The sequence below is a fragment of the Lagenorhynchus albirostris genome, chromosome X (assembly GCF_949774975.1).
Source record: "Lagenorhynchus albirostris chromosome X, mLagAlb1.1, whole genome shotgun sequence".
Classification (NCBI taxonomy): domain Eukaryota; kingdom Metazoa; phylum Chordata; class Mammalia; order Artiodactyla; family Delphinidae; genus Lagenorhynchus; species Lagenorhynchus albirostris.
Window position 1 is genome coordinate 109,130,031 of NC_083116.1, and position 16,887 is coordinate 109,146,917.

Here is a 16,887-nt window from a genome sequence, read left to right on the forward strand (position 1 = left end):
ATTTTTTAATATTACATTTCAATGAGATGAAAGTAACAATGACAACAGGAAAAATACCTGAATTTTATATTGTCACACATGTTAAATTTTAAGGAAATAAGCATTCTTGCAACGTAAGAATTTAGAAATTTCACAAAATGAAATGTCTTTTAAATGTTACCACATCACTGTCATTCTAAGGAGGATTTGTTACATGCTTACTTGTTTGATAGATTTAGATTCCACATGGAATTCACTCATTCATTTGTTCATCAAATATTTATTAAGTCCCTGTCAGGCCCTAGGACTGTACTAGGTACTAAGGATGTAGGATATGGCTCAAGTATCTTACAACAGTCAGAAAAGAAAAAAAGCTGATAGTTTAATTTAAAAAGCAAAACAGAAGTGTTTATGTCTGTTTCCAGAAGTAAGAAATTCTCTTATGGGGAAGGAAGATAAGAACAAGTAATGATAAAATGTATGTGTATGTTCTCTCTACCATTAAAATAGTAAGGACCTCAAGTAAAGATGCCATGCCTTATTTTTGTCTCATTCAAAGTGGGATTTTCTGTTATAACCAACAACCCCCAGATCTCAGCGGCTTACCACATGGAGTTGTATCTCTTCTTTTGTCACAGATAAATTGGCTGTTTGGTGGAAAGCTTTTCAAAAGAGGGATTCAGAATGAGATTTTCCATTCATTCAGTGGATGCACCGTTTCTAGAGCCTTGGAGTTCTCCTGTGAGCCTTCTGCAGCAAGCCTAGAGGCAAAACGTAACAGACATTGGGGGTAGCAAATTGTCAGGACTGCAAGCGCCACATATCAAATCTGCTCACATTCTATAGGCCTGAACTCCCAGGTGACTGAAACTTAACTCCAGGGGTTTGTGGAAAAAAAAAGAACTTGGATTATTTTTGAACAGCTCGCCAAATTCTACCATATATTTTTTTCTCCAAACCAGCCCAATGCCTGACATATACTTGCTATTAATAAATGTTGAACTCTTAGTTTGTATGAAAAAGAATTTGAGCAAAGTAAATATACTTCTATAGCCCCAAATATCTGTTTTTGATTTGCATTTTATAGACTTAATCTTTATTCAAAATTTATTGCGTATACTAAGCAACTAGCTACACTATATCCTTTAATCCTTATAACAATAACCCTTTATTTTCTGCATTCTTCTCACAAGGAAAACAAGGATCCTCAAAATTAAATTACCTGCCCCAAATCATATAAGTAAGGCAGGCAGTCTGGTTTCACTGAGCTTTGTTATTTGGTGGTGATTTTGATCATTTTCAGTTTCTTAAGATTGTTGTTAGGTGTGCAGTGTTGGTCCCAATAAACTTAGGCAAAAGAACTTTGTGAGTTAAGTAAGAAATATATATTTGGTTTTCATCCCTGTTTCTGACACAGAGCTCCTAAAACTCTTGGAATTTCCTAAATGGTGAGAGTAATTGAGGTGTCTTTTTTATGTTAATGAGGTGACTTTTGGACCCACCTAAGGTTGGTGGCTGTTTGCCAGGGGAACCAACCAAGTGCTTAGAAGGTTGGAACTTTCAGTCCCACCCCCCAACCTCGGGAGAGGGGGAAGGGGTAGTGTGGGGAGGAGAGGGGGGAGCTGGAGGTTGAATAAATTGCCAATGACCAATGGTTTAATTAATCATGCCTAAGTAATGAAACCTCCACCAAAACCCAAAAGGACTGGGTTTGGAGAGTTTCCTGGTTGGTGAACCTGTAGAGATTGGGAGGGTGGGGGGGAGTGATAGGCTGGAGAGGGCATGGGAACTCCATGCCCTGTCTGCATACCTTGCCCTATGCATCTCTTCCATCTAGATGTTCCTAAATTATATCCTTTTATAATAAATCAGTGACCTATTAAGTAAAATGTTTCTCTGAATTCTGTGAACTGCTCTAGCAAATTAATTGAACCCCTTGAGGGCATCTTAGGAACCTCTGATTTATAGCCAGTTGGTTAGAAGCACAGGTAACAACCTGGCCTTGTGACTGGTGTTGGAAGTCAGCCAGGGTGGTGATGGGGAAGGGCAGGGTGGAGCTGTGGTGTCTTGTGGGACAGAATCCTTAACCTGTGGAATCGGACATCATTTCTGGGTAGATAGTGTCAGAACTGAGTTGAATTGTAGGATACCCAGCTGATGTCCCAAGAGTTGCTTGTTGTTGCAGGTTACCCTCCCTGACATTGGAATTGGTACCAGAACCTAGTTAGGGTTTTATTCTCTTAGGTGGAGATGATGTTAGGACACAGAAAGAGAAGGTTTAGAGCAGATTGAATAATGGCAGTGTACTCTACATGTGGGTACAGAAGCAAACTCGGTAGCATTGACTTTAAATATACTTACTAATAATCTACATTTTCTGAAATAGGCCAAATGGTGTTTCATAAACCTGGCTAGCCTAGCTGTTAATAGAGGGTGTTCTGTCAGTCGTGGAGATGTGGGTCAAAAATATTTGTTAAAAGTAGTGCACCAAAATGTTTTAAAATGGAAGATAAGTGTTCTGAATGTTCATCATTAAATAATTTTATGTCTATACCTAAAAGAGGAGATTTTTAATATAGCCTCTCTCCATTGCTGGGACACACTGAATACAATTAATCAGATTCTGGGGCTTAGTATGACATAACATTGAGCTACAAGACTGATCTAGTAACCACAGTTTATGGGGTTGTTATGTCTTCTTGGAGAATTGTCCCCTTTATCATTATGTGATGTCCCTCTATATTCCATATCATTTTTCTTGCTCTGAAGTTGGCTTTATCTGAAATTAACACACCTAATCAACTTTCTTTTGATTAGTGTCAGCATGGTACATATTTCTCCATCCCTTTACTTTTCTTTCTTTCTTTTTTTAATCAATCTGTGTCTTTACATTTACAGTAACTTTCTTGTGAATGATGTGCAGTTGGGTCTTGTATTTTTATCCATTCAGATAGTCTGTATCTTTTAATTGGTGTATTTAGACTATTCATATTTAAATTAATTATTGATAGAGTTGGATTAATATCAATGACATTTTAACTGTTTTTGTATCTGTTGCCCTTTTTCTTCATTTGTCTCTTTTTTTATTTTTATTTTTTTGCCTTTCTTTTTCTTCCTTCCTTGGCTTTAATTGAGCATTTTACATAATTTCATTTTCTCTCCTCTTAGCATATCAATTATTCTTTTTTTTATTTTAGATGTTTGCCTTGGAGTTGGCAATATACAACTAATATAAGTCTATGTTCAAATAACATTATACTGCTTCATAGATAGTGTGGGTACCTTATAACAATATATCCCGAATTCCTCTCTCTCATCCTTATAACACTGTTGTCACTCATTCCACTTATCTTTAACCTATAGTCACTGAATACATTGTTGTTATTATTATTTTGAGCAAACTATTATCTATTAGATCAATTAAGAATAAGAAAAATAAAAGATTTTATTTTACTTTCATTTATCCCTTCTCTAATGCTCTAAGTCTCTGACATATATCACTTTCCTTCTCTCTGAAGAACTTCTTTAAAATTTCTTGCAAGGCAAGTCTACTGGCAACAAATTTTCTCTTAATTTATGTTTGTCTGTGTAAGCCTTTATTACTCCTTTACTGTTTTTCTTAATTGTAGTAAAATACAAAGAATGTAAAATTGGTTATTTTTTAAGCATTTTAAGTTTATAATTCAGTGACATTAATTATATCACTCCTATCTCAAAATTTTTTTCATCATCCCAAACAGAAACTCTGTTCCTTTCTTTCCTCTTCTTCTGGTATTCCCATCCCAGGTATGTTATACCTTCTGTAATTATCCCACAGTTCTTGGTTATCTGTTCCATTTCTTCTCTTTGCTTTTCAGTTTTGGAAGTTCTTATTGGCTTCCTCTAAAGCTCATTTTTTCTTTCTTTAGCTGTGTTCAGTTTACTGATCAGCCCATCAAAGGCATTCATTTTTTATTTAAGTGGTTTTGATTTCTAGCATTTCCTTTTGATTCTTTCTTAGAGTGTCTGTTGCAGAAAAGGGGACCCCTTCCAGGGCCTGAGAATGAGCTCTTGTCTAACACTCGGAAATGAATTGTCCGAGGAGATGCACGTGCTGACAAAGTAAGAGACTTTATTGGGAAGGGGGGCCTGGGAGGAGAGCAGAAGGGTAAGGGAACCCAGGAGAACTGCTCTGCCACGTGGCTCACAGTCTCGGGTTTTATAGTAATGCGGTTAGTTTCCGGGTTGTGTCTGGCCAATCACTCTGACTCACGGTCCTTCCTGGTGGCACTTGCATGGCTCAGCCGAGATGGATTCCAGCGAGAAGGATTCTGGGATGTTGGTAGGACATATGGACTGGCATCTCCTCTCTCCTTTTGACCTTTCCCGAATTCTTCCAGTTGGTGGTAGCTTGTTAGTTCTGCATACCTTACAAGGACCTCCTGTTGTAAGAGAACTCATGCAAGTGGTTATTATCTTGTCTGGCCAGGGAGGGTGGTTTCGGTCAGCGGTTCCCTAACATTTCCATCTCTCTGCTTACATTGCCCGTTCTTGCATGTTGTCCACTTTTTCCATTGGAGCCCCTAGTATATTAGACTTAGTTATTTTATATATATATATATATATATATATATATTTTATGTCTTTATTGGGGTATAATTGCTTTACAATGGTGTGTTAGTTTCTGCTTTATAACAAAGTGAATCAGTATACATATACATATGTTCCCATATCTCTTCTCTCTTGCGTCTCCCTCCCTCCCACCCTCCCTATCCCACCCCTCTAGATGGTCACAAAGCATGGAGCTGATCTCCCTGTGCTATGGGGCTGCTTCCCACTAGCCATCTATTTTACATTTGGTAGTGTATATATGTCCATGCCTCTCTCTCGCTTTGTCACAGCTTACCCTTCCCCCTCCCCATATCCTCAAGTCCATTCTCTAGTAGGTCTGTGTCTTTATTCCTGTCTTACCCCTAGGTTCTTCATGACACTTTTTTTTCCTTAAATTCCATATATATGTGTTAGCATACAGTATTTGTCTTTCTCTTTCTGACTTACTTCACTCTGTATGACAGACTCTAGGTCCATCCACCTCATTACAAATAGCTCAGTTTCGTTTCTTTTTATTTTAGATTTCCAGTCTGATAATTCCAGCATCTCTGCTATATCTGAGTCTGGCTCTGATTCTTGGTTTGTTTCTTCACACTGTGTTTTTCACCTTTTGCCATGCTTTGCTCTTGTTGTTGAAAGATGTAATGTGGTGGGCAAAAAGAACTAAGGTAAATAGGTCTTTTGTGTGAGGTTTTATGTTCATCTGGCTGTGTGTTAGGCTGTGTTTATTGTTTGCTATAATGTTGGTGTCAGAGGCAAAAATTTCCTCTGGTGTCCTTGTTTTGGTCTCCCCTGTTGTATTTAAATTATCCTAGAGAGTTCTTATTTATTCAGGAGCCCTGTTGTTGTGGTGGTAAGTAAGGGGGCAGAGGGGAAGTGTTCTATAGTCCTGTGTTAGGTCTCAGTGTTTTAGGGGGCCTGTGGCCCTGGACTGTGACATTCACACGTACTTCTCAGCTTTTTCAAACATTACAGGATGGCTAGAATGGACTGGATTTGGGTTTTTCCCTTCCCCCACATGGAAGGCTAGAGGGGCCTGGAGTTCGATATGTCTCTTCCCCTACCCGAGTTAGGCTTTGTTAACACTCACATTGGTTAGGCTCTGGTAAAATCATTTCCCTTGAGGACAGTCTTCTGTTAATGAGAGCAAACGCTATAGCTTTTATTCAAAGTGGTTACTTTTCCCTTCCTACTTTTTTCCAACTCATGGATGCATGAGATTTTTATCTAATCTTCACTCAGATAACATGGTGGTAAAATTCAATATCTGCTGGTAAAAGTGTAGAAGCCCCCACTAAGGACAGGCCCACAGGAGTTTTTCTCTCTCAAATTAGTACACACTCAGTCCACAATTATTCAGTTACCCTTTAAGTGTTCCTACAAATCTCCAGCTGTGGCTTCTGCTCCTGGGAAGCTCAGGTTCTCTGTTTCATCTCTCTTTTTGGACCAGTGGATTGCCCTGTGACCTCAGTTCTCTAACGGATCTCAGATAAGTTGTTGATTTTCAGTTTGTTCAGCTTTTTGTGAGGATGGGAGTTTATGACTTTCAAGCTATTTACATATCTGGTAAGCAGAAGTCACTATAATTTGTGGGAAGCTTACTGTTAAAGTCTATTTCCTTTAAAAGTTTCCTGCTGAATAGCAAGGAGTTCTAAATATTTTGGGAAGAAATTTGTCTTGGAAAAATACATATATAATTTCTTAATAATTAGCAAATTTTGTGAAGAGCAAACCCAACAGTAATTAGATATATGATAGTTGTTTGGGTCAAAATACTTCAAAATCCTCACTTCAATTCACATAACCTAGAATTCCTCAGTTTTTGTCTTTGAATTACCACTGTGAACTACAGGCTAGAGGTTCCCTGATTATTCATTTATTAGAGGTTAAATGCACTAGTTTTCTAAAGCAGTTCGACTACACTATTATTACATAGTACCCTAATCAGAGCAATCTGATAATTTTTTACATAAGACATCAGTTGAAGTCTTTGCTCAAGTTATTTTTAGAAAATATCTGTCTTGTCAGTTGCAGAGAACATCTATGACATTTAAAAATGCCTATACAGGGCTTCCCTGGTGGCGCAGTGGTTGAGAGTCCGCCTGCCAATGCAGGGGACACAGGTTCGTGCCCCGGTCTGGGAAGATCCCACATGCCACGGAGCGGCTGGGCCCGTGAGCCATGGCCGCTGAGCCTGCGCGTCCGGAGCCTGTGCTCCGCAACGGGAGAGGCCACAGCAGTGAGAGGCCCGCGTACCGCAAAAAAAAAAAAAAAAAAAAAAAAAAAAAAAAAAAAAAGCCTATACAATTATTTACAGGTACTCAGCTGCAATGTAGTAGATTTTAAAAACAAGTTACATTACTTGTACAGCACACTGTGAATAGATGTATCATAGGTTGGGTTCCCTGGGAAGCCAACTCTGAAACACAGTTTAATTTGCAGGTTTTTTATGCTGGAGTGTCACTGGGTTCAAAAGCAGGGGAAGGGAGGAGAAGAAAGCAGAAGTGGGAGGAGGGAGAAGTCAGTTTTGAGGCAGGCCCATCAGGAGTCTCAGTCCATCCTATGAGGGAAGGTCTGGAATAAGACTGGTCCTTCAGAATTGTCCCTCATGGGATCAAAAGACTGGGCGTTTCTACTCCCATCTTAAGCAGTCATTGGATCTGGGCTGCCTGGAGGCATGACCTTGAGTAAGGCAGCTGAAATGATACCTAAACGAGCTGAGAGTAAATGGGGCAACGAGTCTCTCCTTGAGGAGAAACTGTGTGTTGCATCTCTCTGCTTATCATGACCTGATAGTTGGATAAAAAGCACATGTCAATACCTTCTTCATTTAAATATGATTTGAGGTTAAACAACAGTCAAGGAATTGAGAGACCTTGATTTTATCACCTCAACAGATATTCATCTATATGTGAGATTAGCTAACATAAAAAGCAGATATTCCTTTTTACAGGGAATTTTTACAAAGGGATGCATTACAAACAAGAAATAGTTCAGAAATTTACAACACTGTATGAACCCAGTAAAAGTTGCTCTTATAGAGTGGTGCCCTTTTTATTTTAGTAAAATTGAAGTTAAGACTTTTTATTTGATGGCATCTTGCTAAAATGTATTACATGTGCTATTGCCGTTAAAGTCCAAGTGAGATGAATACTATTTCAATTTTTTAAGAACGATCTTTGGTCAACATTTTGATTACATATTATATTATACTATATTATATTATATTACATTATATTATATATAAAATTGGTGTATACCCAAGAACTCCCCAAGAGGGTGGGTCCAATTCGGTTGGGAAAGTGACTATAGAGACAGTATGTGTCAAAAGGTTAATTTAGAATTCCACACTGAGCTAAAGAGAAAAAACAGTGTAGTTGAGAAAGACCAGGACGTTCACTGAAGCGAAGGTTAAGTCAAGGTTTGCCAGTTGTTTTAAGGCCAGGATGCTGAAGAGTATTGAAAGAAAAGGAGGGAGAACAGGGTTGAGAACATTAGAAAGGCAGATGGAGAGCATCCTTAAGAATAATCATCTAGGCTGAAAATTTGTGATAATGTGCTGAGTTTGTACAATGCCCAGCAGAATATTCCATATGAATATTATAAAATTAAAATTTCTTACATCTACTCGCTTTATGTTCATTACTTCATTCAACACATACTTCTTGCTTTCCCACTGTGAAATGTTATGAAAATTTTGAATCTTAATTTTTCATTCTGCAACTAAATGTATACAGAAGTCAGAGAAAAAATCCAATATATTTATAATTTCCCATTTATTTACCATACCCTTAAACTTATTTGGCAAGAATCAACCGTACTTTTCTCCTCCCTTAGTTGCTTTCACATATATGAAAATAGTAATGAAATTATGCTTTATGACATTTCTGGTAAGATATATGTCTACCATTGGCTTGTATAACAAGCAATTAAGAATAAACATTACTTAGAATTCCACAATACCCTTTCTTAATTTTCTTTTGTCAAGAGCATAAATTTATAAAGCTTTCAACACCAAACCTTAAAGGTTTTAGTGAGGGAGCAAAGAAACAATTTATTTCTATTTTGCACTTTATTAATTCTTAGTTGTTTGTAGTGCCATTGAAGCAATTTAAGTTCATCTGTGGAAATTTAAGTTTTTCACACTGGAACTATGACAAACAGATGTAATTTTAAAATATTTTGTAGCAGTAGAGATAAAGAAAACAGGACAGATGTCTATATAATCTTTTCATGCTCTGGGTTGAAGGTGAAGATTAATTATAAGGATAAGATGTTAGACCACAGAGAATGTGACTTTTATTAGGGGAATTTTCATGAAGCTCTAAACGAGCACTTCTGAAGTATTACTATCTACTGATTTTTCTAACTGGACTGGATATACAAATAACTACTTTTAGGATTTAGGAAAAGGAAGTAATATATTTTTTCTACACATTTTGAACTCCCTTCCCCCAAACAAAAAATGATTGAAGTATTTTGATTAATTATAAATATAAAAATTTGGGAAAAAATGTCCCTTTGAAATTAGCATGCAATAATTTTAAAACACTTCCTTAAGGAGTCAGACTTTGCATTTCAAAAGTATAGTATGTAATTTGTATTTCCTATTCTTGGTTGTGTAAGGTAGCACAATAATATCTTAAAACAAAATAAGCTTAATAGATTTTATTTGTTGATTTAGTTTGGATAAACATTTCCAATTTTCTCTAGAAAGACAATATGAGCTTTTTTATTGAAAGGTTTATAAGAAATAATATGCAGAATATTACTTGATATATAAATACGCTAGATGTGTTTAGTTTCATTCCCACAATATTGTGGCAAAATGAATACTACTGTCCCCCTGATAGCATTGATTTCAATTGTGTTATTAAGAAATATAACCTTTTCAGTAAATTAAGCATATTACAGTTTCCGTCAAAATCAAACCAGTTTTTTTTTTAAAAAAATTGAAAGGTAACTTCAGTAAAGATGTAGAATTCAGTTAAATAAACAGTAACAGTGATTTCATTTAGATATAATCTCACTAAGGACTGCTAGAAAATTCTACATTTGTTTAGGGTTTGGATAACCTAATCTGTGGAGCATGAAGGTAACATACACCTTTCCTGTGCATGTGTGCTTTATAACCATTTTGGAAGCAAGGAGCTTAAAAGACTGTTTTTGGTCTGTAAACCTGCATGCTTCTAAACCTTATTCATATTTTGAATTTTAGTTGTTCCCAATATGCTGGCATGGTGGTTTTATTTTAGCTATTGATCTTAAAGACAACAGAGGAGAAATTTAATGCACTTTATGGAAACATAGATATTTTAAAATTATTAAAGTTCAGAATCATTATGCCCATTTCCCTAAATAAACTGCATGCATCTTGTTCGTCTGCTTCTCTTTAAGCTTGGTTACATCTCTGCTCAATTACAGAAATGAGCTTTTAATTGGACTTCCTTAATTGGAAGCTTGGTGGTTGCAGAGCACAACTGCTCACTTATTCCTTAAGAATCAGTTAGGTCTGATCTATGTGAATGCAATATGAAAGAATGACGAATATTGGTGAGGTCTCCATTAGTATAATGTGATTCCTAATGCAGGCTTCTAAATTACAAACGATACACTATGATTTGCCATATCCAACCCTGTCATTTTATTTGTGTCTCCTTGGTGTCTGGTAGTCCTTACAAGACATCTGTAAATGTAAATGTTTTAAAGTATCTTTAATAAAAAATAATGACAGTATGGTTTATTAAAAATGGAAACATGTTCATTTATAAAAATTCAAATACTCAAAAATTCTACTCATTTTACAAAAATAGAATCATACTCTATGTGCTCTTTTTAAATTAGAAAGTAATTTACTTTTGTGAAAACAAAATAAACTGAAGGGAAACATGGAATAGCAGCACTTCACATAAATGTTTATTTGAAAAATCTAAGTGATACGACTAAATGTAAAAATAGACTTTGAAAAACAAAGAATTTGGAGCCATTTTGGTGTCAATACATGTTTATGTTTCAAATCTACGTGATACATTTTGACACCTTTTTGGGAAATTTGAGAAAATTGGCACTCAGCCACTTATTCCAACTTTACCTTCTCCATCCTCAGCTTTTATTCACTTATAACAATTTTACTATTGTCAAGTTTTATCACATTTATGTACTGTTTTCGAACTCTAAACTTACAATAGGATCAATTCAGTAAATTTAAATTGATTCATTGCTTATCATCGTTTACATCATTCCACAACTAATTAGTTGTATTTCATGATCAGATAGTATTTGTGAGTTTAATCTATAAGAGGGAAGCTGTATTATCTGGGTATTATATGCCTTAGAGTACTTTCTTTTCTTTCTTTTATTGCTGCAAAAAGCTTTATTGTTTCCATTTGGTCCAAGGCTTGGGAGAGAGCTCCAGGGTGGTTAAAAGCTGCCTAGTGGCTGCAGAGCGGGGCTTCAGGCAGAAGCCCTGACACCACAGGGGCTCCTCAAAGGCCGCTGGGCTCCGGACGCTCCTACTCGTGCTGGAGGGCGAGCCTTTCGACGAGGGCCTCGCCCAGCCCCCCCTGGGGACCAGCCGGCCTGCGGAGGTTGGTCAGGTGGGCGTGCATCTTCTGGATGAGTTTCACCTGCTCATCTAGGAGGCGGCTCTCCGGGAAGTCACAGAGGCGGGGGTCTGTGCGGGCAGAGCCCAGGCCGTGCAGGTCCACAAGGGCCTGGTTCAGGTTCTCCTCTGCGAGCACGACGGCTTCCACAGCGTCCTGGGTTTCACCCCACTCATCCTGAGACGCTTCTGCACGTCCTGGAAGAGGGCGCGAGTGCCGCGCTGCTTTTGCATTTTCAAGAGGCGCTGGGCGTCCTCACGCTTCCCCTCGGGCACTTCGCGGAAAAAGTGGCCCAGGCCCTCCAGAGCCGCGTAGTGGTGGTGGAAATAGGAGCGCAGAGAGAGGTAGGTGCGGGAGGCCGGCAGATGCATGTTGACCAGGCGGTTGACGGCGGCCTCCACCTCGACGGAATCATTCTGACGAATCTGGGAGCTCGTGGTGGATCGGTCATACGGAGTTAAGCTCAAAATATGGTGTTGGTGGTCCCGGTGGCCGAGAACAGCTGAGCGGCTGGTTCTGAAGGTTGCGAGTGGAACACAGGTTGGAGGTGGTCGGAGGCGGTAGCGAGGGGCACCCCTGGGTCTGTTCTGTCCAAACACTATTGTAGCAAGAGACGGAGCTGCGGGACTGCCCAGCGCACTGCTTGCCTTAGAGTATTTTCTGTTGTGTTTTCACTTGAAGAAAAACTTAGCTGGGTATAAAATTCTTGAAACATGGTTTCTCCCTCACTATGGCATAACGTTACTGCATAATATTAAGTTGAATGTTGATTGGTAGAAGGTTGAAGTCAATGTACAGTTGACCCTTGAACAACATGAGTTTGAACTAAACGGGACCACTTACATGAAGATGGTTTTCAAGAAATACGGTAATACCCCATCCGCAGTTGGTTGAACCCAAGGATGCAGAACCAGTATATGGAAGGCTGATCATAAAGTTATAGGTGGATTTTTGACTGGGGAGGGGGGGTGGTCAACGATGGGAGGTTGCCCCTAACCCGCCCCCATTTTTCAAGAGTCAACTGTACTTTCCATCACCTTCTACACGACTTGCTCTGCCTCTGCCAAAGTCCATTTATATAGTTTTAATACATTTAATGTTCAGTGGTTTACCACAATATGCCTTGGCATTAAGGATTTCATTTCAGTTTGTCTAGAGACAATGTGCCCTTTTGGTGTACATATTAAAATCTTTATATCATTGAAAACTTCTGTTTTACATTTAAATACTTTTTAAGTTTAATTTTTATTCCATATTTATCATTTTGATAATCCTTTATTATTCTTCAGGTCTGATCTTTTCAGTTTTGTTTTGGTAATAATCTCATGCCTGCTAGCCACATTATTCATTAGGTTTTCATTCAAGTGCCTCTTCCATTTGTGTTGATTCTAATTTGTCTTTAATCTCTAAATTGTTTTTTATTCTTCGTTGGCTTCCTGGAGCCCACGGTCTCGCCCGTGAAGGGGCTTCCTAGTGTGTGGAAACCTTTCCTCCTTCACAGCTCCCTCCCACTGGTGCAGATCCCATCCCTCTTCTTTTGTTTCTGTGTTTTCTTTCTTCTTTTGCTTTACCCACGTACGTGGGGAGTTTCTTGCCTTTTGGGAGGTCTGAGGTCTTCTGCCAGTGTTCCATAGGTGTTCTGTAGGAGTTGTTCCACTTGTAGGAGTATTTTTGATGTATTTGTGGGGAGGAAGGTGATCTCCATGTCTTCCTCCTCCACCATCTTGTAGGTCCCTACCACTTATTTCCTTAAGATGATGAAAATACTTTTTAGAATGCTTTTTTTCATGGTGTAGTTTTCCTTTGTTTTGAGTGTGTGTTATTTGTACAACTGATGCTGGTTTCATCATCATTATTTCAAATTTGAATATGAATGGCTACTAACTAGTAATTCTGTGTGTACATTGTTCTGGAAGTGATCATTTCTTATGGAGTTTGGCCTTTAGAGAATATTATGGGCCTTACACAGTGTTGCAGGGAATGTTGCTAACAGAAGGTCATTTGTGTATGGAGAGGAATATTTACCACTATTTTCTGATACTCAATAAAGTTATATTTCCATGAATCGATTAAAAATATTTAAATATTCTGGCACAAATAATATTAAAATAAATACACTAAGTGTTGCTACACATTTAAATGTTGATTACAGACTTAGTCACATACTCTTAAATGTATCTATACAGTAAGTCCAGTATGTCAAAGATTCTCAATTTTCTAATACATTCATCATATATAAATTTTTACTATGATAATAAAACTTATTACTATTTATACACTGAAACCAATATTAAAATATCAACATTGAAGACTTGTCCTATTTCTTTATTAATTCTATACATGTGTAATTCTATTTGAGATTACAGAAATACTAGTAGATCCCCAAGAGAAACAGTGCAATGTCAGATCAACCACAGTTGCTAATTCTGGACAAGACATGGGCTATAATTTTATCTTTGAAAGGGATTCACACCTAAGCCAAAATTTACTGGCTGGGTCCCTTGTAGAGTTCATATTCATTGCTAATTCAATTGGAATTTCCAAATCCACACCTGATCTCAGATTGTGTGTCTCCCTCTACTTACATGCCCAACAAGTTTTGATCTGAGAGTATTCTTCCTCAGTTTAGAAGTTACTTCATAATACCTTACAGGAATTTATTATTAGATATTAGGTTTATCTAAATGTGTCTGCTCCAAGAAAAGCACACATTGTGTCTATGTGATCAGTTCCTGTCTCTGGATTTTCAGCTAACCTATCATCTTGGAACTCATCGCTGTACCCTCATTTGACAGGTCGTTGTGTCAGAACACCAGTGCTACTTATTTGTCCTGATTTTAATACAGTGCCTAACTTCAGAGAATTATGTATCTTTCCTACAGTTCCTAATAGCCAGTTTTCCTTACTTAATGGAGATACAATCTATGTAGCAAGCCATAACTAAAATGAAAAGAAAATTTTAAAAATAAGAAATTCTGAATAGGTTGCCATTGTATTTAAGCATATTCTTCTGTTAGTCATCTTCTTTTATATTTATAATTAACTTGTGTACATTTTTTTTTTTCTTTTTTGCGGTACGCAGGCCTCTTACTGTTGTGGCCTCTCCTGTTGCGGAGCACAGGCTCCGGACGCACAGGCTCAGCAGCCATGGCTCACGGGCCCAGCCGCTCCGCAGCATGTGGGATCTTCCTGGACCGGGGCACGAACCCGTGTCCCCTGCATCGGCAGGCGGACTCTTAACCACTGTGCCACCAGGGAAGCCCTTGTGTACATTTTAAATTAACTTTTCCATTGGCAAGTATCATTATGGACCCAAGGCTTTTCACAGATGAAACAAGTTCCAAATAATTGTAATTATTACTCTCTTTTTGATTTTTCAGTGTTTCACAACTTGGCCAGTGGGAGCTTTTATAGGGCACAGCTTTGATCTTTTAGCCCTACTGTAGATTTGCTTTAAAGGCATCTTTCTTTTCTGGCAACAAAGTCTTCCAGTTCATTATTTAGTTTTTCCTGCCTCAAGATATTAAATCAGTTACTCCAATGCACAATAATTTTGAATTAAGAAAGACTTTTAGAACTGTAGCAATTGGAACTATATTCAGGTGCTGGTAACAAGGTCCAGAAATGACATTTATTTAAACAAGTTAGGGGTTTATTTTTCTTACTCTCAGGAAGAGTTTCAGAAGTCAGCAGTCCAATATTAATTTTCATATTAAATGGTTTTGCCTTCTTGTCACCCTCAGGTCTCTGCTTTGACATATGTGTTGGAAAGAATCCCTGAGCAACAATATGCCTAGAAAAGTACATTTTAAAATACATAGAATAATTATAGCAACAATCATTCAATATTTTTCTAAGTCCATATTTCTTCTCATTCTAAAATATTGCTTGACAATGTCAATGAATGTATCCTAGTAGAGTGGCTTTTTACCCCCACCATTATTGAGATATAATTGAAATATAATATTATGTAAGTTTAAGGTGTACAACATGATGATTTCATACACATATATTGTGAAATGATTGCCACAATAAGGTTAGTCAACACATTCATCACCTCACAGAATTACAATTTTTTTCTGTATGATGAGAACATATAAGATCTACTCTCTTAGCAACTTTCAAGTAGATAATACACTACAGTCACCATGCTGTACAGTTAATCCTCAGAACTTATTTATCTTATAACTGGAAGTTTGTACACTTTGACCAACATCTTTCAATTTCCTCCACCCCCCAGCACCTGGCAACCACCATTCTACTTTCTGTTTCTATGCGTTTGACAGTTTTTTTTAGATTTCACATTTGAGTGTTGGTCTTTCTCCGTCTGCCTTATTTCACTTAGCATTACACCGTTCAGGTCCATCCATGTTATCACCAATGGCAAGAATTCATTCTTTTTTAAGCTGAATAATACTCCATTGTGTGTGTGTGTGTGTACAACCATTCTTCCATCCATGATAACTTAGGTTGTTTCAATGTCTTGGAATAGTGCTTTACTGAACATGGAGGTGCAGATATCTTTGAGATACGGATTTTATTTCCTTCACATATATACCCAGAGGTAGGATTGCTAGATGGTATGGTAATTCTATTGTTAATTTTTTGAGGAACCTCCGTACTGTTTTCCATAGTGGCTGCACCAATTTGCATCCCCACCAACAGTGCAGGAAGGTTCCTTTTTCTCCACATTCTTGCCAATACTTGTTGTTTCTTGTCTTTTTGATAATAGCCATGCTAACAGGTGTGGGTGATATCTCATTGTGGTTTTGATTTGCATTTCCCTGATTAGTGATATTGAGAATCTTTTCATGTGCCTGTTGGGCATCTGTATGTCTTCTTTGGAAAAATGTCTATTCAGGTCCTCTGCCCATTTTTTAATTGGATTGTTTGTTTTCCTGCTAACGAGTTGTATATTTGGATATTAACTCTTAATCAGTTATATGATTTGCAAATATTTTCTCCCGTTCAGTAGGTTGCCTTTCATTTTGTTGATGATTTCCTTTGCTGTGCAGAAGCTTTTTGGTTTGATGTAGTCCCACTTGTTTACTTTTGCTTTTGTTGCCTGTGCTTTGGGTATCCTATCCAAAAACAATCATTGCCAAGACCCATGTCAAGGAAATTTTCCCCCAGCTTTTCAAACTCCTTGGTTATTATTGCTCTGTTAAGATTTTTTAAGATCTTGCTAGGTTTTATGTTTCTATGAACTTTTCCATTTCTTCTAGTTTATCCAGTTTATTGGCATATAATTGTTCACAGTAGCCTCTTACAATCCTTTGTAATCTTTTGGTGTCAGTTGGATAAATGTCTCCTCTTCATTTAGAATTTGGGGGGTTTTTGCTTTTTTTTTTTTTGAGTCCTCTCTTTTTTTCTTGGTTAGCCTAGCTAAAGTTCAATCAGTTTTGTTTATCTTAAAAACAAACAAACAAACAAAACCCAAACTCTTAGTTTCTTTGATTGTTTTTTCTGTTTTCTTTCTAGTCTCTATTTCATTTATTTCTGCTCTCATATTTATTATTTTCTTCCTTCTACTAACTTTGGGCTTAGTTTTCCTTTTTCGAATTCCTTGAGGGGTAGACTTGGGTTGTTTGAGATTTTCTTTTTATTACTGTAGGAATTTAATGCTGTAGACCTCCCTCTTGGAACTGCTTTTGCTGTATCCCGTAAGTTTTGGTATGTTGTATTTTAATTTTTGTTTATCCCAAGATACTCTCTG

The 16,887-nt window shown here is 37.5% G+C and overlaps 1 pseudogene; it reads right to left on the reverse strand.

Annotated features, from left to right (window-relative positions):
* Positions 1-11,029: 11,029 nt before the first annotated feature.
* Positions 11,030-14,930, reverse strand: LOC132513204 (ferritin light chain-like; annotated as a pseudogene).
* Positions 14,931-16,887: the final 1,957 nt, after the last annotated feature.